The sequence below is a fragment of the Ranitomeya variabilis genome, chromosome 1 (assembly GCF_051348905.1).
Source record: "Ranitomeya variabilis isolate aRanVar5 chromosome 1, aRanVar5.hap1, whole genome shotgun sequence".
Lineage (NCBI taxonomy): Eukaryota > Metazoa > Chordata > Amphibia > Anura > Dendrobatidae > Ranitomeya > Ranitomeya variabilis.
The window spans coordinates 526,627,862-526,652,460 of record NC_135232.1 but is presented as its reverse complement, the minus strand read 5'-3'; the positions used below and the strand labels follow the sequence as shown (position 1 = coordinate 526,652,460).

General features: G+C 46.2%; 1 protein-coding gene across 2 annotated transcripts in view; it reads right to left on the bottom strand.

Annotated features, from left to right (window-relative positions):
- The window catches only part of MISP (mitotic spindle positioning), a 117,644-nt gene extending 114,536 nt beyond the window's left edge, over positions 1 to 3,108 (bottom strand). The window contains exon 1 of one of the 2 annotated variants that reach the window (XM_077254327.1): positions 3,006 to 3,108. The gene's annotated coding sequence lies outside the window, so the exon portion shown is untranslated. The remainder of the gene's footprint in view (positions 1 to 3,005) is intronic. The other variant, XM_077254337.1, reaches the window with a different exon arrangement.
- Positions 3,109 to 24,599: the final 21,491 nt, after the last annotated feature.

Genomic DNA, 24,599 nt, shown 5'->3' with positions numbered 1-24,599 from the left:
TGGGTTCCACAGATAAAGAAGGTTCCGGTTTAATAGGCAACAGAGGAGCGGTCCATGCAGATGGCCTGGGTCAAGGCCTCCTCCAGAGAATCGGGCGGAGGGTGCAGGGCCAAAGTATCCTTTAAACGTTCGGAGAGACCCCTCCGGAATAGCCCTCTGAGAGCCGAGTCGTTCTAGGATACTTCAGGTACCCACTGCCTGAACTAGGAACAGTACCACTCCGCAGAAAGCTTTCCTTGGGTGAGACCCAAAAGTGTCTTCAGCCAATCTCACTCGATCAGGTTCATCGTAAATCAGACCCAAGGCCTCAAAGAACCAATCAACAGACAATCTCTCAGAAGAGGTAGGGGTTAGGGAGGAAGCCCAGGACTGTGGCCCCTCATGTAACAGGAAAATAACAATCCCCACCCTTTGACTCTCATCACCCAAGGACTGAGGACACAGGGAAAAATGTAGTTTGCAACTCTCCCTAAACACCCGGAATTTTCTTTTATCTCCAGAAAAGGACTCCGGAAGTTTGACAGAGGGTTCAGGAGATGACAAGAAGACATCAGACACAGTACCCTCCGCATTGCCAGACGGAGAGGAGGCAACCTGAACAATGTTAACCGTATCTGCCAACTCCCTTTGTACCTGTTGGTATGAAGCGACCAACACTCTTTGCTCAACAGACAGGCTCTGCATCATCTTGGTCAGGTTAGCTACCTGATCCGACAACGCACGCAGTGGGTCCATAACACACAATGAGTCACAAAACCCCAGAAAAATGTTAGGGTCGGTGATAATGTAGTGACACTGATATTGTCACTTGTGGAAAGCCCAGATGGCGCAAGCAGGGGGCATGGGACCCAGAGACAGGAGTGTAAGGAGCATGGCATGCAGTGCGAACAGGACCAGAAACTAAGGCACGCAGTAAGCACAGGACCTGAGACTAAACAGTCACGTGATCGCAGAGAGGCAGAGCTACCACACGAGGACGGGGAGTAAGCTAAGAGGGCAGAGCACAGGACAGAGAACAACAACGTAGTCAGTGGGGAGCCGAGGGTCAAAAGCCAGACGAGAGCGAGGTACCAGGGACAAGACCAAAGAGTAAACTGAGACGAGCCTGGGGGTCAGAGTACCAGGAAGGACAGATCAGTACTGAGCAGAAAACAGAGGCTGGGTCAGCAATCACTAACCGAGTAAACGGAAGTATAACCGACACCTTACCCAGGAACCACCAGCATTAAATAGCCACCCAAGAAACAGAGAGAGGCAATTCTAGTTAACCCTGACCTGACCAGGACAGAGGCAGGATAATCCCATCCAGAGTCATGACATGTACTTTATTGTTTAGATTTTTTTTTCATTCAAATATTTTAAAGATACAATATCAGTTGATTTTTTTTATCATTATTTAAAAAAAATACTTTTACAATTATTTTAATTTTTTTTTGCTTTATCCTAACATTTTGACCTTTTCCCACTATGAGACTATAATTTTTTGCAGGCTGATCACTTCTACAGAGTGAGGATGCAGCAGCATCCCCATACTGTAGAAACTGTCAGCTCTGCACTGACAGGGGAAGTTGGTGATCATGCACTCCGCATGATCAGAAAGTTTCCTAGGTCTGGTGACCCAAATGTCGTCATGATGACATTGAGGCACCATGGCTATGATCAGAGACCCCACAGCATGGCAGTTAGCCCTCTGCCGGCTTCTGGAATGCTTCGATTGTGTTCAATTGCACTTTGGGGGTTAACGTGCCAGGAGCAGTCTGTGACCGCTCTTGGCATTTAGTGGCAGGTGTCAGCTGTCAGAATCAGTATGTATAGAATAAGGGCGCAAAACAGTAAAAATAGATTTAATAGGGTAAGTATATAGAGGAGGTGCCACATAGGTAGTAAATTTAAGTAGTAAGACAAGAAGAAGAGACTACCTAATCACATGTGCACAGTCCAATATAAAAATGTATATATCAATTTTATTAGACACAAACATAGCAAGCAATGTGAACATAAAAACAATTAAAAATACACAACAGTGGGATCCCAGACCTGAGTAACCAAAATTTGCATGGAATATAATATAGGAATGACAATCTCATACAAGGGATACGTATTAAAAATATATACAATTATAGAGTAAACAATAATAGCAGCCTAATGAGGACTGAGTGGTCAAAGACAAAGTAGAGACAAACCGTAATGCTAAAAACCTGCTAGTATGAGGAAAACGAATGTGAATCAAAGGCTGTCCTGGCAATCAAAAGGGCTTACTCAAGAGGGACTGAGGCAAATAAACCAAAGCCCGATTCAATGTATCAGGGTATGTGTCCACGTTCAGGAAACGCTGCGTTTTTGACGCAGCGCTGAGCTGCAGCGTCAAAAACGCAGCGTCCAGATGTTACAGCACAGTGGAGGGGATTTAATGAAATCCCGTCTCCACTGTGCATTAAAAAACGCATACGTTTTTCCCGCAAAAACGCACATGCGTTGCGTTTTTTCAGAACGCAGCATGTTGCCACAATGAGCAAAACACGCAGGAACACCGCAGGTGACCTGCCAGTGGCCACAGGTGCATTTTTGGTCAGGATTTTACCTGCACAAAATCCTGACCAAAGTCTGAAGCAAACCTGACCGTGGACACATACCCTAAGAAGTGCATATAAAGTGTTACTGGCCACAGCCAGAGAAGTATATCTTTGAGGGGAGGTACATAGTGCCATGAGAGGATGCACCTATGAACCATGAGATGGCAGGCAGGTAAATTAAACATATTCCCCTGACCGAGCTGTGCCAGGCATGGCGATACTTGTGGGGTCGGCTCCCAGACCTATCAGATGGCCCGTGCATTTACCTGCCTGCAATCTTGTGGTTCTTAGGTGCATCTTCTTATGGCACTATGTATCTAAATCTTTTTATCTCATTACTAGTTAATTATGTAGAATGTAATATTCACAAAATACTAAAACAAATAAGTAGTCAATGGCAAAATAATAATGGAAACATTGAACCCAGCTTACCTACATTACAACATTCCTGCATCTGTCAGAAAGCGATAGCTCAGCCTTTGCACAATGTGAATGTGCAATGTTTAATTGCAGCTTTTTTACTGGCCCCTCCCGGGTGAGGAGGTGGCAGATGTCCCCGTCACATTTGACCTTGGACTCCTCAGTATCGATAGCTTGAAGACTTGGAAAGCAGCCAATGAGATATACACCTTATACTTCCTCAATCAGCTGTCTCCTCTCTGTCCAGAAACCATATCTCATCATCACTGTTGGTTTGCACTGCTAAGCTCTGAAATCTAGCTCTCTATTCACCTTCCCACATTCCATTACTCTAAAAATATCATAAGAAATTGTAATACTCATGTACCTTGGACTGCAATATTTATTTTCTTCTACCTATCCCACGGTGCAACTTCCACCCCCGAAAGTTAGGACTCCTGAAAAATGTGTAAGGAGGAAGACTGAGAGGTACCTGCATCATACCGGGTCCGGAACTGCTGAGGCTTCGTCCCATGTTGCCCAGAGGAAAGTAGAGCGGACAGGACAGGCCTCATCATGACTCGGAGAGAGGGAGCCAAGCCGGGCGGTGAGGAGAAAGTGTGCGAAGTAGCAGGCAGTTTCCCACCATCAAGGAGATTGCAGCAGTGTGCACAGCACACTCCACACTCAGCGCAGCAGAGCCGAGACTTGCCGTGACCAGGCTTAACCGAAAGCTCCAGCAGGACAGTGGCCGAGAAGAATGCCGGGTGCCCAGATAAACGTGGGGCAGCGCTCATACAGAGAAGTGTGGGCTGGTTACAGGACACTGAGGTGTGGTTCCCTCTGCTAGCTAGCGTGCATCAGCTCACTCTTGATACAGGGACACCTGCAGCTTCTTTCACTTTGGCTATTTGAGGCCATACGGATGCCATATGGATGTCACACAGATACTTTATTGAGAAAAAATTGCATCCTCGCATTTCGCACGGATGACATACGGATGTCACGTCGGACGCTGTTCAGACCAGGTCGTTCGTCAGACAGCGGTAATTCCGCTTTTGACCACTATGTGCTCATTAGCGTCGGCTAGATTTTATCTAGCTGGTCCGGGGTTAATTTACCTGATGCTCGGATTGGAAGCTGGGCCATGCCCATTGCCTTTAAATAGTTCTCCTGAACATTGGGCATCGCCGATTATAGCTTCTGTCTTGTGCGTTGTTATCTCGGTCTGGAGTGGTGAGCTAGTAGTTGGAGTATCGTTGCTGGTGGTGTAATCTTCATTATGAATACCTAATCAGAGCATCACATGAAGACCCCCCCCCCCCCACAGGCCGCCCGGGAAAAACAAACATATCATTAACTCAAAACTGAAAATAAAGATTAAACAACCACAAGACGAATTTCATCAACCAAGGTCGATGTGAATACTTTTCTGCCCAATGATGACGGAAGTATTCTAGGAGTGATACCTTTATTCGCTAACCAGAAAATAATATGTTTGCAAGCTTTCAGAGCACAGTGGCTCCTTCTTCAGGCAAGATTACAAACAGATTAATAAGAGATTAATCTATTTGTAATCTTGCCTGAAGAAGGAGCCACTGTGCTCTGAAAGCTTGCAAACATATTATTTTTTTGGTTAGCCAATACAGGTATCACTCCTAGAATACTTCTGTCATCATTGGGCAGAAAAGTATTCACATCGATTTTTCTGGCTAACACGGTACCACAATACAATTTGTTATTGTACATCATCAACCAAGGTAGGATTTTAATCAATATAACAGTGCCGACCTGGCAGTGTGTGTAAAGTGGGTACGGAAAGTATTCAGACTTTACATTTTTCACTCTTTGTTTCATTGCAGCCATTTGGTAAATTCAAAAAAGTTCATTTTCTCATTAACCCCTTCCCGACCTTTGACGCCATGTAGGCGTCATGAAAGTCGGTGCCAATCCAACCCATGACGCCTATGTGGCGTCATGGAATGATCGTGTCCCTGCAGATCGGGTGAAAGGGTTAACTCCAATTTCACCCGATCTGCAGGGACAGGGGGAGTAGTACTTCAGCCCAGGGGGGGTGGCTTCACCCCCCGTGGCTACGATCGATCTGATTGGCTGTTGAAAGTGAAACTGCCAATCAGAGCGATTTGTAATACTTCACCTAAAAAACTGGTGAAATATTACAATCCAGCCATGGCCGATGCTGCAATATCATCGGCCATGGCTGGAAACACTTATGTACCCCCCCACCACCACCGATCTCCTCCCCGGTCCTCCGTCCGGTGCTCTGCTCCCCTCTGTCGTCCTGTCTGCTCCCCCGTCCTCCTGCCCACTCCCCCGTGCTCCGATGCCATCCCCCGTCCTCCGATCCACCCCCCATGCTCAGATCCCCCCCCTTCATACTTACCGGGCCTCCCGGTGTCTGTCCGGCAGATTCGTTCCAGGTATATTTTGATCACTGAGATATAACCTATCACAGTGATCAAAATAAAAAAATAGTAAATGACCCCCCCCTTTATCACCCCCATACGTAGGGACAATAATAAAAAAAAGAAAATATTTTTTTTTCTTTTTCCACTAGGGTTAGGGTTATAACTAGGGTTAGGGCTAGGGGTAGGGTTAGGGTTAGGGTTAGGGCATGTGCACACAGTGCGGATTTGGCTGCGGATCCGCAGCGGATTGGCCACGGATCCGCAGCGGATTGGCCGCTGCGAATTCGTAGCAGTTTTGCATCAGGTTTACAGTACCATGTACACCTATGGAAAACCAAATCCGTTGTGCCCATGATGCGGAAAATACCGTGCGGAAACGCTGCGTTGTATTTTCCGCAGCATGTCAATTTTGTGCGGATTCCGCAGCGTTTTACACCTGTTCCTCAATAGGAATCCGCAGGTGAAATCTGCACAAAAAAACACTGGAAATCCGCTGTAAATCCGCAGGTAAAACGCAGTGCCTTTTACCTGCGGATTTTTCAAAAATTGTGCGGAAAAATCTCACACGAATCCGCAATGTGGGCACATAGCCTTAGGGTTAGGGTTGGAATTAGAGTTAGGGTTGGAATTAGGGCTAGGGTTGGAAATAGGGTTAAGATTAGGCTTGTGGTTAGGGTTACGGATAGGGTTAGGGGTGTGTTGGGGTTACAGTTGTGGTTAGGGTTGGGATTAGGGTTAGTGTTGGGATTAGGGTTAGGATTAGGGTTGGGATTAGGGTTACGGGTGTGTTGGGGTTAGGGTTGTGGTTTAGGGGTGTGTTGGGGTTAGGGTTGTGATTAGGGTTATGGCTACAGTTGGGATTAGGGTTAGGGGTGTGTTGGGGTTAGTGTTGAAGTTAGAATTGAGGGGTTTCCACTGTTTAGGCACATCAGGGGTCTCCAAACGCAACATGGCGCCACCATTGATTCCAGCCAATCTTGCGTTCAAAAAGTCAAATGGTGCTCCCTCCCTTCCAAGCCTCGACGTGCGCACAAACAGTGGTTTACCCCCACATATTGGGTACCAGCGTACTCAGGACTAGGGTTGAGCAAAATGGATCGTTCATTTTCATAAGTCACCGACTTTTGGCGAAGTCGGCGTCTCATGAAACCGAGCCGATCCCTGTGTGGGGTCTGCCATGCGGTACGCGACTTTCGCGCCAAAGTCGCATTTCAATGACGCTAAAAGCGCCATTTCTCAGCCAATGAAGGTGGACGCAGAGTGTGGGCAGCGTGATGACATAGATCTCAGTCCCCACCATCTTAGAGAAGGGCATTGCAGTGATTGGCTTGCTTTCTGCGGCGTCACAGGGGCTATAAAGGGGCGTTCCCGCCGACCGCCATCTTACTGCTGCTGATCTGAGCGTAGGGACAGGTTGCTGCAGCTTCTTCGGAAGCAGGGATAGTGATAGGCAGGGTACATAAAGCCACAAACCGCTTGTGCTGTAGCGATTTCCACTGTCCAATACCACCTTTTGTTTGCAGGACAGTGGAAGCTACATTTTTTTTTTCTCAGCGCTGTAGCTCATTGGGCTGTCCTAGAAGGTTCCCTGATAGCTGCGTTGCTTTGTGTGTACGCCGCTGTGTAAACCAACTGCTTTTTTCAAAGCACAAATCCTGTTTTTCCTTCCTTTCTGCACAGCTATCTTGTGTGTTTGTACACACTTTTGTGTGCAGCAGTCCTTTTACAGCTGCCTGCCATACTTTTCTGAGATAACTGCAGGGAGATAAATATTGGCAAGTCTGCCTCCGTGCCATTGCTGTGTGTGGCATCTCTCTCTCATTGTGCGGCACCGAAAACACTGTGTAATACTTGTCCTTTTTTTTTTTTTTCTAATTTCTCCCTTTTCCCAAAAAAAAATTAGTGGGAGATAAATATTGTCAAGTCTGACTCCGTGCCATTGCTGTGTGTGGCATCTCTCTCTCATTGTGTGGCACTGAAAACACTGTAATACTTGTCCTTTTTTTTTTCTAAATTCTCCCTTTTCCAAAAAAAAAATTAGTGGGAGATAAATATTGTCAAGTCTGACTCCGTGCCATTGCTGTGTGTGGCATCTCTCTCTCATTGTGTGGCACTGAAAACACTGTGTAATACTTGTCCTTTTTTTTTTTTTTTTCTAAATTCTCCCTTTTCCAAAAAAAAAAATTAGTGGGAGATAAATATTGTCAAGTCTGACTCCGTGCCATTGCTGTGTGTGGCATCTCTCTCTCATTGTGTGGCACCGAAAACACTGTGTAATACTTGTCCTTTTTTTTTTTTTTTTTCTAAATTCTCCCTTTTCCAAAAAAAAAATTAGTGGGAGATAAATATTGGCAAGTCTGCCTCCGTGCCATTGCTGTGTGTGGTATCTCTCTCTCATTGTGTGGCACCGAAAACACTGTGTAATACTTGTCCTTTTTTTTTTTTTTTTCTAAATTCTCCCTTTTCCAAAAAAAAAATTAGTGGGAGATAAATATTGTCAAGTCTGACTCCGTGCCATTGCTGTGTGTGGCATCTCTCTCTCATTGTGTGGCACTGAAAACACTGTGTAATACTTGTCCTTTTTTTTTTTTTTTTTTCTAAATTCTCCCTTTTCCCCAAAAAAAATTAGTGGGAGATAAATATTGTCAAGTCTGACTCCGTGCCATTGCTGTGTGTGGCATCTCTCTCTCATTGTGTGGCACTGAAAACACTGTGTAATACTTGGCCATTTTTTTGGGGGGGGGTACATTCTCCCTTTTAAAAAAAAAAAAATTATTGGGAGATAAATATTGGCAAGTCTGCCTCCGTGCCATTGCTGTGTGTGGCATCTCTCTCTCATTGTGTGGCACCGAAAACACTGTGTAATACTTGTCCTTTTTTTTTTTTTTTCTAAATTCTCCCTTTTCCCAAAAAAAAAATTAGTGAGAGATAAATATTGGCAAGTCTGCCTCCATGCCATTGCTGTGTGTGGCATCTGTCTCTCATTGTGTGGCACCGAAAACACTGTGTAATACTTGTCCTTTTTTTTTTGGGGGGGGGGGGGGGTAAATTCTCCCAGAAAAAAAAAAAAAATAGTGGGGGATTAAGATTGGCATTTCTGCTTGAGTGCTGGGCCCTGTGTGTGCCATTTGTCTCAAATTATTGGGCCACAGAAAACCTAGTGTGTAACATTGGGCCTGATTTTCCTTTCAGTGTCAGGCACCTATAAAAGTATATATAAATCCTACAGAAGTTTGAGTTCACCTTATAAGTTGTTTTACAGTAACAAATAATGTTACTTTGGTTACGTTTTGCAAGCAATGAGGAAGTCTAGTGGAAGAGGTCGTGGCCGTGGGCGGTCATTGTCAGCTGGTAATGATGGTAGTGGTGGTGGAGCATCAGGTGGTCGTGGTAAAAGCAGTACAACACCTAAGTCTCGAGTTGTTGAGCCAGGTTCCTTGTCTGGCTACACAAGGCCTCGAACGCTCCCTTTTCTGGGAGTAGGAAAACCACTTTTGAAGCCGGAGCAGCAGGAACAAGTATTGGCTTTCATTGCTGACTCTGCCTCTAGCTCTTTCGCCTCCTCCTCGGAAAGTGCCAAATGTCAGAGCAGTGCATCGTCAGTGGATGCTCCCGGTCAGGGACAAGTCGCTTCCTTGTCTTCTTCACCCAGAACAAGAGAGAAGGATGCGTCAGGAGACACAACGGGTTACTCCATGGAGCTCTTTACACATACCGTTCCTGGGTTAGACAGTGAAACAGTTAACAGGCCATGTCCATTAGAAGTTGAATCGGACATGGAGTGCACAGATGCACAGCCACAGCCAGATTACTATGCTGTTCCTTTGACTCAGACCAGAACATTGCCCTCGCAGTGTACTGAGACAGAATCAAACCCAGCGGAGACTATGGTGCCCCGTCACGGACGCTATACCACCGGCTTACACGGTGACACAGACGAAATCGCACACGACATAGAAGAGGAGGTCATAGATGACCCAGTTGTGGACCCCGATTGGCAGCCATTGGGGGAACAGGGTGCAGGTGGCAATAGTTCTGAAGCGGAGGAGGAGGAGCCGCAGCAGGCATCAACATCACAACAGGTTCCATCTACTTGGCCCGTATCTGGCCAAAAATGCGTGGCAAAACCAAAACCAGTTGGAGGACAGCGTGGCCATCTGGTTAAAGAAGCTCAGTCTGCAATGCCTGAAAAGGTATCCGATAGTAGAAAGAGTGCAGTCTGGCATTTTTTTAAACAACATCCAAATGATCAGCGCAAAGTCATCTGTCAAAAACGTTCAACTACCTTAAGCAGAGGTCAGAATCTTAAAAGTCTAAATACAAGTTGCATGCATAGACATTTAACCACCATGCATTTGCAAGCCTGGATTAACTACCAAACGTCCCTAAAGGTTGCAGCACCCTTGGCCAATGAAGCTAGTCAGCAACACTACATCCCTTCCCTCCCTGTAAACCGACCATTTCCCACACCACCTGCAGTATCTGTGCAGCTTTCGTCGCCAGGCCAAAGCAGTCAGGGAATCACCAGGTTAGTAGTAGGAAACACTGCATGTAGGGCACCGGCAAGAATACCATCTCCAACCCTCTCTCAGTCACCCATGTCCACCGGCACCACCGCTAGTTCCACGATCTCCAGCTCTCCAGTCCAGCTCACCCTACATGAGACTCTTGTTAGGAAAAGGAAGTACTCATCCTCGCATCCGCGTACACAGGGTTTGAACGCCCACATTGCTAGACTAATCTCATTAGAGATGATGCCCTACCGGTTAGTTGAAAGCGAAGCTTTCAAAGCGCTGATGGACTACGCTGTACCACGCTACGAGCTACCCAGTCGGCACTTCTTTTCTAGAAAAGCCATCCCAGCCCTCCAACAGCATGTTAAAGACCGCATCGTCCATGCACTCAGGCAGTCTGTGACTACAAAGGTGCACCTGACAACAGATGCATGGACCAGTAGGCATGGCCAGGGACGTTACGTGTCCATCACGGCACACTGGGTGAATGTGGTGGATGCAGGGTCCACAGGGGACAGCAATATTGGGACAGTTTTGCCTAGTCCACGGTCAAGGAAAGAGTTGGCTGTAGGCGTTCGCCCCCCCTCCTCCTCTTCCTCCTCCTCATGCAGAAGCAAGAGCTCGTCCACACACCCCAGTCGCACATCCACTCCATCCGCAGCTGCCACTGTTGCACACCAGGTGTGCCATTATGGGACAGCTAGTGGCAAGCGTCAGCAGGCTGTATTGGCAATGAAGTGTTTGGGCGACAACAGACACACCGCGGAAGTTCTGTCCGAGTTCTTGCAGAATGAAACTCAGTCATGGCTGGGCACTGTACATCTTGAGGCAGGCAAGGTTGTGAGTGATAACGGAAGGAATTTCATGGCTGCCATAGCCCTTTCCCAACTGAAACACATTCCTTGCCTGGCTCACACCTTAAACCTGGTGGTGCAGTGCTTCCTGAAAAGTTATCCGGGGTTACCCGACCTGCTCCTCAAAGTGCGCAGACTTTGCTCACATATCCGCCGTTCGCCCGTACACTCCAGCCGTATGCAGAACTATCAGCGGTCTTTGAACCTTCCCCAGCATCGCCTAATCATCGACATTTCAACAAGGTGGAACTCCACACTGCACATGCTTCAGAGACTGTGCGAACAGAGGCGTGCTGTTATGTTTTTGTGGGAGGATACACATACACGGGCAGGCAGTTGGATGGCAGACATGGAGTTGTCAGGTGTGCAGTGGTCGAAGCTACAAGACCTGTGTCAAGTCCTTCAGTGTTTTGAGGAATGCACACGGCTGGTTAGTGCAGACAATGCCATAATAAGCATGAGCATCCCCCTAATGCGTCTGCTGATGCAAAGTTTGACGCACATAAAGGAGCAGGCATCTGCAGCCAAGGAAGAGGAAAGCCTTGATGACAGTCAGCCATTGTCTGGTCAGGGCCGTGTAGAGGACGCGGTAGCGGGCGAAGAGGAGGAGGACGAGGAGGATGATGGGGATGAGTACTTTTTTAATGAGGAAGCTTCTCCTGGGCCAACAGAAATTAGTGGCGTTGCAAGGCCGGGTTCTGTTTTTTTAAGGGAGACAAGTGACGTAGATTTGCCTGTAACTGCCCCTCAAACCAGCACAACCGCAGATTTGCCAACAGGAACTTTGGCCCACATGGCGGATTATGCCTTACGTATCCTCAAAAAGGACCCACGCATTACTAAAATGATGAGCGATGACGATTACTGGTTGGCCTGCATCCTTGACCCTCGCTATAAAGGCAAATTGCAAAATATTATGCCATATGAGAACCTCGAACAGATCTTAGCAACCAAACAAGCTACTCTTGTAGACCGTTTGATTCAGGCATTCCCAGCACACAGCGCCGGTGATGGTTCTCACACAAGCTGCAGGGGGCTACATGGCAGAGGTGTTAGGGGTGCACAGATCAGAAGTGGCGTTGGACAGAGGGGTTTTCTGACCAGGTTGTGGAGTGATTTCGCAATGACCGCAGACAGGACAGGTACTGCAGCATCTATTCAAAGTGACAGGAGATAACATTTGTCCAGTATGGTTACTAACTATTTTTCTTCCCTTATCGATGTTCTCCCTCAACCGTCATTCCCATTTGATTACTGGGCATCAAAATTAGACACCTGGCCTGAATTGGCAGAATATGCGTTGCAGGAGCTTGCTTGCCCAGCAGCTAGTGTGCTATCAGAAAGAGTATTCAGTGCTGCTGGTTCAATATTAACCGAAAAAAGGACTCGTCTGGCTACCCAAAATGTGGATGATCTCACCTTCATTAAAATGAACCACTCCTGGATTTCAAATTATTTTGCCCCACCTTTCCCGGCTGACACCTAGCTTTCCTATAAAAAGGTCTTGCTTGTGGACTGGTCTTACTGAGTGTTCCAATCTGTTAATTTGCAGCAGCTGTTTGTCCAGCATACGACATGTTTACACCTCCCCCAATGGGAAAAATCCCCCCACGGGGCTGTTGTCTCGCCACTTGGCGCAAGCACCCGTTACAGTGCTGATTGTCTGAAGAGGCGAGTGTGCCCACTTTTGGTCGACGGCATTGCCACTGGGTCCCTCATAGTACAATGTAGTGTCTCTGGCGGTGGTGGTGCGCACCCAACGTCAGACACACCGTTGTAACATGAGGGGCCCTGAGGCGGTACCGCCGGCCACAAGAGAGTTCCCCCCCAGCTCAAACTGTGCTGTACCACGTGCAAAATTATTTCGCACAGCTCCACCAATGTTTAGTCTATGCACTGACATCATTCAATGCCTGGCAATGACAAACAATACCAATTTGTTTGCATCTATGATGCTAGTTAAAGTAGTCTGGGTCAGTGTCCTATATTGACACTAGTAAATACTAATTTACTGCCAAATTACTTTGTCATAAACTCTGCAGATGAGCCCACCCCTGTACCTAAGCATGCCACCCTTTTTTTACTTATAGTTGTTTTGCGAGACATTCACATCTATTTATTTTTTTGGAGTACTAACTGTGTCAGACACTCCTTGCAATACTCCTCCACTGACCACAATGCTGCCTGCCTGTGTATCCATGTAACCGATGTAAAACTGCCATGAGCCTATTGTTGGTTATTTTAGGCCTTTGATAGCCTGTCAGCCGTCCCTACTTGCATTACTCCTCCACTGACCACAATGCTGCCTGCCTGTGTATCCATGTAACCGATGTAAAACTGCCATGACTGCCTACTGTTTGTTATTTTAGGCCTTTGTGAGCCTGCCTGCGGCCCCTACTTGCAATACTCCTCCACTGACCACAATGCTGCCTGGAGTGCCTGCCTGTGTATCCATGTAACCGATGTAAAACTGCCATGACTGCCTACTGTTTGTTATGTTAGGCCTTTGTGAGCCTGTCTGCGGCCCCTACTTGCAATACTCCTCCACTGACCACAATGCTGCCTGGAGTGCCTGCCTGTGTATCCATGTAACCGATTTCAAACTGCCATGACTGCCTACTGTTTGTTATGTTAGGCCTTTGTGAGCCTGTCTGCGGCCCCTACTTGCAATACTCCTCCACTGACCACAATGCTGCCTGGAGTGCCTGCCTGTGTATCCATGTAACCGATGTAAAACTGCCATGACTGCCTACTGTTTATGTTAGGCCTTTGTGAGCCTGTCTGCGGCCCCTACTTGCAATACTCCTCCACTGACCACAATGCTGCCTGGAGTGCCTGCCTGTGTATCCATGTAACCGATTTCAAACTGCCATGACTGCCTACTGTTTGTTATTTTAGGCCTTTGTGAGCCTGTCTGCGGCCCCTACTTGCAATACTCCTCCACTGACCACAATGCTGCCTGGAGTGCCTGCCTGTGTATCCATGTAACCGATTTCAAACTGCCATGACTGCCTACTGTTTGTTATTTTAGGCCTTTGTGAGCCTGTCTGCGGCCCCTACTTGCAATACTCCTCCACTGACCACACCAATGCTGCCCGTGTACCCCTGGAACCTATTTAAAAGTTCATAGAGCCTAGTTATATATTTTATTTACTATTAATAAGGCCATGATGGACTACGCTGTACCACGCTACAAGCTAACCAGTCGACACTTCTTTTGCGAGAAAAGCCATCCCAACCCTCCACCAGCATGTAGAAGACCGCATTGTCCATGCACTCTGGCAATCTGTGAGTACAAAGGTGCACCTGACAACAGACGCATGGACCTGTAGGCATGGCCACGGAAGATTACGTGTCCATTACGGCGCAATGGGTTAATGTGTTGGATGCATGGTCCACAGGGGACAGCCTACTAAGTCTGTCTGCAGTCCCTAATTCAAATTGTCCTCCACTGTCTAAATCGGAGCTTCCACCTTCTGGCTTTCGGCCTATAGTATCAGAAATTAAACTGCATTTGGCCTTCAACTTTGGTTACGGCCTACTAATGGTGTCTGCCCCTGCCTGGTGTTTGTCCTCAACTGAATAAAGCTGAGCTTCATCCTTCTGGCTCTCATTAAGTGCTGTGTTTTTAAAAATTGGTGGTTAGGGCCTACTAACGGTGTCTGCCCCTCCCTGGTGTTTTTCCTCAACTGAATAAAGCTGAGCTTCAACCTTCTGGCTTTCGGCCTATAGTATCAGATATTAAACTGCATTTGGCCTTCAACTTTGGTTACGGCCTACTAACGGTGTCTGCCCCTGCCTGGTGTTTGTCCTCAACTGAATAAAGCTGAGCTTCAACCTTCTGGCTCTCATTAAGTGCTGTGTTTTTAAAAATTGGTGGTTAGGGCCTACTAACGGTGTCTGCCCCTCCCTGGTGTTTTTCCTCAACTGAATAAAGCTGAGCTTCAACCTTCTGGCTTTCGGCCTATAGTATAAGATATTAAACTGCATTTGGCCTTCAACTTTGGTTACGGCCTACTAAGGGTGTCTGCCCCTGCCTGGTGTTTGTCCTCAACTGAATAAAGCTGAGCTTCATCCTTCTGGCTCTCATTAAGTGCTGTGTTTTTAAAAATTGGTGGTTAGGGCCTACTAACGGTGTCTGCCCCTCCCTGGTGTTTTTCCTCAACTGAATAAAGCTGAGCTTCAACCTTCTGGCTCTCATTAAGTGCTGTGTTTTTAAAAATTGGTGGTTAGGGCCTACTAACGGTGTCTGCCCCTCCCTGGTGTTTTTCCTCAACTGAATAAAGCTGAGCTTCAACCTTCTGGCTTTCGGCCTATAGTATCAGATATTAAACTGCATTTGGCCTTCAACTTTGGTTACGGCCTACTAACGGTGTCTGCCCCTGCCTGGTGTTTGTCCTCAACTGAATAAAGCTGAGCTTCATCCTTCTGGCTCTCATTAAGTGCTGTGTTTTTAAAAATTGGTGGTTAGGGCCTACTAACGGTGTCTGCCCCTCCCTGGTGTTTTTCCTCAACTGAATAAAGCTGAGCTTCAACCTTCTGGCTCTCATTAAGTGCTGTGTTTTTAAAAATTGGTGGTTAGGGCCTACTAACGGTGTCTGCCCCTCCCTGGTGTTTTTCCTCAACTGAATAAAGCTGAGCTTCAACCTTCTGGCTCTCATTAAGTGCTGTTATTTTAAAAATTGGTGGTTAGGGCATACTAACGGTGTCTGCCCCTCCCTGGTGTTTTTCCTCAACTGAATAAAGCTGAGCTTCAACCTTCTGGCTTTCGGCCTATAGTATCAGATATTAAACTGCATTTGGCCTTCAACTTTGGTTACGGCCTACTAACGGTGTCTGCCCCTGCCTGGTGTTTGTCCTCAACTGAATAAAGCTGAGCTTCAACCTTCTGGCTCTCATTAAGTGCTGTGTTTTTAAAAATTGGTGGTTAGGGCCTACTAACGGTGTCTGCCCCTCCCTGGTGTTTTTCCTCAACTGAATAAAGCTGAGCTTCAACCTTCTGGCTTTCGGCCTATAGTATCAGAAATTAAACTGCATTTGGCCTTCAACTTTGGTTACGGCCTACTAACGGTGTCTGCCCCTGCCTGGTGTTTGTCCTCAACTGAATAAAGCTGAGCTTCATCCTTCTGGCTCTCATTAAGTGCTGTGTTTTTAAAAATTGGTGGTTAGGGCCTACTAACGGTGTCTGCCCCTCCCTGGTGTTTTTCCTCAACTGAATAAAGCTGAGCTTCAACCTTCTGGCTTTCGGCCTATAGTATCAGATATTAAACTGCATTTGGCCTTCAACTTTGGTTACGGCCTACTAACGGTGTCTGCCCCTCCCTGGTGTTTGCCCTCAACTGAATAAAGCTGAGCTTCAACCTTCTGGCTTTGGGCCTATAGTATCAGATATTAAACTGCATTTGGCCTACTAGTGTGGTTGGGCCCTTAAAACAGTGTCTGCTGCTCCTGGGTTTGCTACTCCACTGAACAAAGCAATGCCGCCTGTTTAGTCCTGTCCTGTTACCAATTTTGAACTGCATTTAGCCTACTTTATTCTTTGGCCCTATATCTGTGTTTCCTCCTCATCCTGCCCATTGCCCAGCCACTGCTAGATGAGTCTGCTGGTACATTGCCCTAGACCACTACATTCCCCTTGCACTCTACACAGCCAGAATCTGACCCTGCTGAAAGTAAGGTTCCCCTTCCCGCATGTTATACCACCTTACACAGGGACAAAGAGGAAGGTGCAGATGAAAGTGCAGGTTCCTTCATCAGGTGGGGGGGCATACTCGTTGGCGACGTCACTGGCACAGGGCCCCTCAGAGTACGCAAAAGTGTCGCTGCTGGTGGGAGGCGCCCCCGCCGTGCAAACACACCGCTGTACTTTGAGGGGCCATGTGCCAGTGCCAATGCGAACAAGTGTGCCCCCCTGCTTGCTCAGGATCACAGCACTTGCAACGTTGAAATACTTACCTCTCCCTGCTCCACCGCCGTGACGTAGTCCACGTTTCCTGGGCCCACTAAAGGCTTGAACCAGCCCTACCCCCCACAACTTTTGCCAAATGACCCCCAATTTCCTATGCCCAACTATTATTATAAAGTTAATTAAGAATGACAGGCTTCAGAAACAAGAATAGATGTTTTTGTCATTAAAATGGGCACTGTAGGTGTTTTCCTGGCCTCCACTCACTGCCGACTATGCTTCCCCATTGACTTGCATTGGGTTTCGTGTTTCGGTCGATCCCCGACTTTTAGCGATAATCGGCCGACTGCACTCGACTCAACTCTGGACAAAGTCGGGTTTCACAAAACCCGACTCAATCTTAAAAAAATGAAAGTCGCTCAACCCTACTCAGGACAAACTGAGCAACAACTATTGGGGTCCAATTTCTCCTGTTACCCTTGCGAAAATAAAAAAATACTTGCTAAAACATAATTTTTGAGGAAAGAACAATTATTTTTTATTTTCACGGCTCTGCGTTATAAACTTCTGTGAAGCACTTGGGGGTTGAAAGTGCTCACCACACATCTAGATAAGTTCCTTGGGGGTCTAGTTTCCAAAATGGGGTCACTTGTGGGGTGTTTCTACTGTTTAGGCACATCAGGGGCTCTGCAAACGTAACATGATGCCCGCAGACCATTCCATCAAAGTCTGCATTTCAAATGTCACTACTTCCCTTCCGAGCCCTGACGTGCGCCCAAAAAGTGGTTTAACCCCACATATGGGGTATCAGCGTACTCACAACAAACTGGGCAACAAATATTGGGGTCCAATTTCTCCTGTTACCCTTGTGAAAATAAAAAATTGCTTGCTAAAACATAATTTTTGAGGAAAGAAAAATGATTTTTTATTTTCACGGCTCTGCGTTGTAAACTGCTGTGAAGCACTTGGGGGTTGAACGTGCTCACCACACATCTAGATAAGTTCCTTGGGGGGTCTAGTTTCCAAAATGGGGTCACTTGTGGGGGGTTTCCACTGTTTAGGCACATCAGGGGCTCTGCAAACGTAACATGATGCCCGCAGACCATTCCATCAAAGTCTGCATTCCAAAACGTCACTACTTCCCTTCCGAGCCCCGGCATGTGCCCAAACAGTGGTTTACCCCCACATATGGGGTATCAGCATACTCAGGAGAAACTGGACAACAACTTTTGTGGTCAAATTTCTCCTGTTACCCTTGGGAAAATTAAAAAATTCTGGGCTAAAAAAATATTTTTGAGGAAAGAAAACACATTTATTATTTTCACGGCTCTGCGTTATAAACTTCTGTGAAGCACTTGGGGGTTCAAAGTGCTCACCACACATCTAGATAAGTTCCCTTGGGGGTCTAGTTTTCAAAATGGGGTCACTTGTGGGGAGTTCCTACTGTTTAGGCACATCAGGGGCTCTGCAAATGCAACGTGATGCCCGCAGAGTATTCCATCAAAGTCTGCATTTCAAAACGTCACTACTTCCCTTCCGAACCCCGACGTGTGCCAAAACAGTGGTTTACCCCCACATATGGTGTATCAGCGTACTCAGGAGAAACTGGACAACAACTTTGGGGTCCAATTTCTCCTGTTACCCTTGGGAAAATAAAAAATTATGGGCTAAAAAATCATTTTTGATAAAAGAAAAATTATTTTTTATTTTCATGGCTCTGCGTTATAAACTTCTGTGAAGCACTTGGGGGTTCAAAGTGCTCACCACACATCTAGATTAGTTCCTTGTGAGGTCTAGTTTCCAAAATGGGGTCACTTGTGGGGAGCTCCAATGTTTAGGCACACAGGGGCTCTCCAAACGTGACATGGTGTCCGCTAATGATTGGAGCTAATTTTCCATTCAAAAAGCCAAATGGCGTGCCTTCCCTTCCGAGCCCTGCCGTGTGCACAAACAGTGGTTTACCCCCACATATGGGGTATCATCGTACTCAGGACAAACTGGACAACAACATTTGGTGTCCAATTTCTCCTATTACCCTTGGGAAAATAAAAAATTCCAGGCTAAAAATCATTTTTGAGGAAAGAAAAATTATTTTTTATTTTCACGGCTCTGCGTTATAAACTTCTGTGAAGCACCTGGGGGTTTTAAGTGCTCACTATGCATCTAGATAAGTTCCTTGGGGGGTCTAGTTTCCAAAATGGCGTCACTTGTAGGGGAGCGCCAATGTTTAGGCACACAGGGGCTCTCCAAACGCGACATGGTGTCCGCTAACCCGCTAACGATTGGAGCTAATTTTCCATTCAAAAAGTCAAAAGGCGCGCCTTCCCTTCCGAGCCTTGCCATGCACCCAAACAGTGGTTTACCCCCACATATGAGGTATCGGCGTACTCAGGAGAAATTGCCCAACAAATTTTAGGATCCATTTTATCCTGTTGCCCATGTGAAAATGAAAAAATTGAGGCTAAAAGAAATTTTGTGTGAAAAAAAAGTACTTTTTCATTTTTATGGATCAATTTGTGAAGCACCTGAGGGTTTAAAGTGCTCACTATGCTTCTAGATAAGTTCCTTGGGGGGTCTAGTTTCCAAAATGGGGTCACTTGTGGGGGAGCTCCAATGTTTACAATGTTTAAGCACACAGGGGCTCTCCAAACGCGACATGGTGTCCGCTAAAGATTGGAGCCAATTTTTCATTCAAAAAGTCAAATGGCGCTCCTTCCCTTCCGAGCCCTGCCGTGCGCCCAAACAGTGGTTTACCCCCACATACAGTGGGGCAAAAAAGTATTTAGTCAGTCAGCAATAGTGCAAGTTCCACCACTTAAAAAGATGAGAGGCGTCTGTAATTTACATCATAGGTAGACCTCAACTATGGGAGACAAACTGAGAAAAAAAAATCCAGAAAATCACATTGTCTGTTTTTTTTATCATTTTATTTGCATATTATGGTGGAAAATAAGTATTTGGTCAGAAACAAAATTTCATCTCAATACTTTGTAATATATCCTTTGTTGGCAATGACAGAGGTCAAACGTTTTCTGTAAGTCTTCACAAGGTTGCCACACACTGTTGTTGGTATGTTGGCCCATTCCTCCATGCAGATCTCCTCTAGAGCAGTGATGTTTTTGGCTTTTCGCTTGGCAACACGGACTTTCAACTCCCTCCAAAGGTTTTCTATAGGGTTGAGATCTGGAGACTGGCTAGGCCACTCCAGGACCTTGAAATGCTTCTTACGAAGCCACTCCTTCGTTGCCCTGGCGGTGTGCTTTGGATCATTGTCATGTTGTAAGACCCAGCCACGTTTCATCTTCAATGCCCTTGCTGATGGAAGGAGGTTTGCACTCAAAATCTCACGATACATGGCCCCATTCATTCTTTCATGTACCCGGATCAGTCGTCCTGGCCCCTTTGCAGAGAAACAGCCCCCAAAGCATGATGTTTCCACCACCATGCTTTACAGTAGGTATGGTGTTGGATGGATGCAACTCAGTATTCTTTTTCCTCCAAACATGACAAGTTGTGTTTCTACCAAACAGTTCCAGTTTGGTTTCATCAGACCATAGGACATTCTCCCAAAACTCCTCTGGATCATCCAAATGCTCTCTAGCAAACTTCAGACGGGCCCGGACATGTACTGGCTTAAGCAGTGGGACACGTCTGGCACTGCAGGATCTGAGTCCATGGTGGCGTAGTGTGTTACTTATGGTAGGCCTTGTTACATTGGTCCCAGCTCTCTGCAGTTCATTCACTAGGTCCCCCCGCGATGTTCTGGGATTTTTGCTCACCGTTCTTGTGATCATTCTGACCCCACGGGGTGGGATTTTGCGTGGAGCCCCAGATCGAGGGAGATTATCAGTGGTCTTGAATGTCTTCCATTTTCTAATTATTGCTCCCACTGTTGATTTCTTCACTCCAAGCTGGTTGGCTATTGCAGATTCAGTCTTCCCAGCCTGGTGCAGGGCTACAATTTTGTTTCTGGTGTCCTTTGACAGCTCTTTGGTCTCCACCATAGTGGAGTTTGGAGTCAGACTGTTTGAGCGTGTGCACAGGTGTCTTTTTATACTGATAACAAGTTTAAACAGGTGCCATTACTACAGGTAATGAGTGGAGGAAAGAGGAGACTCTTAAAGAAGAAGTTACAGGTCTGTGAGAGCCAGAAATCTTGATTGTTTGTTCTGACCAAATACTTATTTTCCACCATAATATGCAAATAAAATGATAAAAAAAACAGACAATGTGATTTTCTGGATTTTTTTTTCTCAGTTTGTCTCCCATAGTTGAGGTCTACCTATGATGTAAATTACAGACGCCTCTCATCTTTTTAAGTGGTGGAACTTGCACTATTGCTGACTGACTAAATACTTTTTTGCCCCACTGTATGAGGTATCAGCGTACTCAGGACAAATTGGACAACAACGTTCGTGGTCCAGTTTCTCCTTTTACCCTTGGGAAAATAAAAAATTTGTTGCTAAAAGATCATTTTTGTGACTAAAAAGTTAAATGTTCATTTTTTACTTCCATGTTGCTTCTGCTGCTGTGAAACACCTGAAGGGTTAATAAACTTCTTGAATGTGGTTTTGAGCACCTTGAGGGGTGCAGTTTTTAGAATGGTGTCACTTTGGGGTATTTTCAGCCATATAGAACCCTCAAACTGACTTCAAATGTGAGGTGGTCCCTAAAAAAAATGGTTTTGTAAATTTTGTTGTAAAAATGAGAAATCACTGGTCAAATTTTAACCCTTATAACTTCCTAGCAAAAAAAAAAATTGTTTCCAAAATTGTGCTGATGTACAGTAGACATGTGGGAAATGTTATTTATTAACTATTTTGTGTCACATAACTCTCTGGTTTAACAGAATAAAAATTAAAAATGTGAAAATTGCGAAATTTTCAAAATTTTCCATTTTTTTCACAAATAAACTCAGAAATTATCGACCTAAATTTACCACTAACATGAAGCCCAATATGTCACGAAAAAACAGTCTCAGAATCGCTAGGATCCGTTGAAGCGTTCCTGAGTTATTACCTCATAAAGGGACACTGGTCAGAATTGCAAAAAACGGCCAGGTCATTAAGGCCAAAATAGGCTGGGTCATGAAGGGGTTAATGTACACTCTGCACCCCATCTTGACTGATAAAAACAGAAATGTAGAAATTTTTGCATACCGTATATACTCGAGTATAAGCTGACCCGAGTATAAGCCGACCCCCCTAATTTTGCCACAAAAAACTGGGAAAACGTATTGACTCGAGTATAAGCCTAGGGTGGAAAATGCAGCAGCTACCGGTGAATTTCAAAAATAAAAATAGATGCTCCATACCGTTCATTATGGCCCCATAGATGCTCCATATAAAGCTGTGCCACATATAATGCTCTGCACCGTTCATTATGGCCCCATAGATGCTCCACATAAAGCTGTGCCATATATAAAGCTCTGCACCGTTCATTATGGTCCCATAGATGCTCCACATAAAGCTGTGCCATATATAATGCTCTGCACCGTTCATTATGGCCCCATAGATGCTCCACATAAAGCTGTGCCATATAGAATGCTCTGCACCGTTCATTATGGCCCCATAGATGCTCCATATAAATCTGTGCCATATATAATGCTCTGCACCGTTCATTATGGCCCCATAGATGCTCCATATAAATCTGTGCCATATATAATGCTCTGCACCGTTCATTATGGCCCCATAGATGCTCCACAGAAAGCTGTGCCATATATAATGCTCTGAACCGTTCATTATGGCCCCATAGATGCTCCACAGAAAGCTGTGCCATATAGAATGCTCTGCACCGTTCAGTATGGCCCCATAGACGCTCCTTATAAATCTGTGCCATATATAATGCTGCTGCTGCTGCAATAAAAAAAAAATGACATACTCACCTCTCTTGCTGCTCGCAGCTCCTCAGCGTCCCATCTCGGCGTCTCTCCGCACTGACTGTTCAGGCAGAGGGCGGCGCGCACACTAGTACGTCATCGCGCCCTCTGACCTGAACAGTCAGAGCAAGAGGACGTGAAGACGGAGCGGCGCCCGGCGTGTGGAACGCGGACAGGTAACTATGACATACTTACCTGCTCCCGGTGTCCCTGGCTCCTTATCCCGGACAGCTGGTCTCCGGGTGCCGCAGCCTCTTCCTCTGTCAGCGGTCACTGTTACCGTCATTAGAGGAATGAATATGCGGCTCCACCCCTATGGGAGTGGAGTCCATATTCATAATTTTAATGAGCGGTCCCACGTGACCGCTGAACAGGGGACGAGCTGCAGCACCGAAGACCGTGGGACGGGCAGGGGGAGCGCCAGGACTAGGTGAGTATGTGACAGTCCTCTCTCTCCCCCTCACCCGCCGACCCCACCGCCGATCATGACTCGAGTATAAGCTGAGAGGGGCACTTTCAGCCCAAAAATTTGGGCTGAAAATCTCGGCTTATACTCGAGTATATACAGTATATATTAAAAAAGAAAAACTGAAATATCACATGGTCATAAGTATCCAGACCCTTTGCTCAGTATTGAGTAGAGGCACTCTTTTGAGCTAGTGCAGCCATGAGTCTACTTGGGAATGATGCAACAAGTTTTTCACACCTGGATTTGGGGATCATCTGCCATTCTTCCTTGCAGATCCTCTCCAGTTCCGTCAGGTTGGATGGTGAACGTTGGTGGACAGCCATTTTCAGGTCTCTCCAGGGATGCTCCATTGTGTTTAGGTCAGGGCTCTGGCTGGGCCAGTCAAGAAAGGCCCAGCAATGAAACATAGAGTGAAAAATTGAATGGAGTCTGAATACTTTCCGTACCCACTGTAGGTTACTGTGCACAATCCTGCTGACAGGTTCCCTTTAAGTGATTTCTTGATTGAGAACTGTTGTTGCAGTAATTATGCTAGGTAAATTGAACTCTGCTTCCCAAAGATGCGATAAACCACAGATAATATATGTTTTAAGGGGGTGCAATCACTTTTTCACACATTGCCTTGTAGATTTGGATTTCTTTTTCCCTGAATAATAAAGACCTTCACTTAAAAAGTGCATTTTGTGTTTACTTGTGCTATGTTTGTCTAATATTTAATTTTTTGTGGTGATTTGAAACATTTAAAGGGAACCTGTCACCACTTTTTGCTCTATCAGCTAAAAATATCATTTAATTGTCAGGTATGCATTCCACATCTACATTTGAAACCCCCTGACACCCCATGCATCACCCATAAAAACCTTTTTTATTTGTCCCGCGCTGTATGTTAATCTGTTCAGTCTGGTCCGATGGGCGTTGCCTCTGTTCCCTCACTCCACCCCTCCTCGGCTTGCTGTACGCATTCTTCGCCGTGAATCTCTCAGAGCGCGTACAGATTTTTCACGTGCGCACTGCAATGTGAACTTGCGCATGTGCAGTATGCTTGCCCAACTGTGGGCAAAGCCGAAACGCAGTACGGCGCAGTACTGGCGAATGCGCCATACTGCTTTTCGGCTTTCCCGCAATTGGGCAAAGCATACTGCGCACGCAAGAGATCACACTGCAATGCGCACGCGCAAAATCTGTACGCGCTCTGAGAGATTCAAGGCGAAGAATGCGTACAGCAAGCCGAGGAGGGGTGGAGTGAGGGAACAGAGGCAACGCCCATCGGACCGTACTGAACAGATTAATATACACTCACCGGCCACTTTATTAGGTACACCATGCTAGTAACGGGTTGGACCCCCTTTTGCCTTCAGAACTGCCTCAATTCTTCGTGGCATAGATTCAACAAGGTGCTGGAAGCATTCCTCAGAGATTTTGGTCCATAGTGACATGATGGCATCACACAGTTGCCGCAGATTTGTCGGCTGCACATCCCAAAGATGCTCCATACAAGGCAGGATGGATCCATGCTTTCATGTTGTTTACGCCAAATTCTGACCCTACCATCCGAATGTCGCAGCAGAAATCGAGACT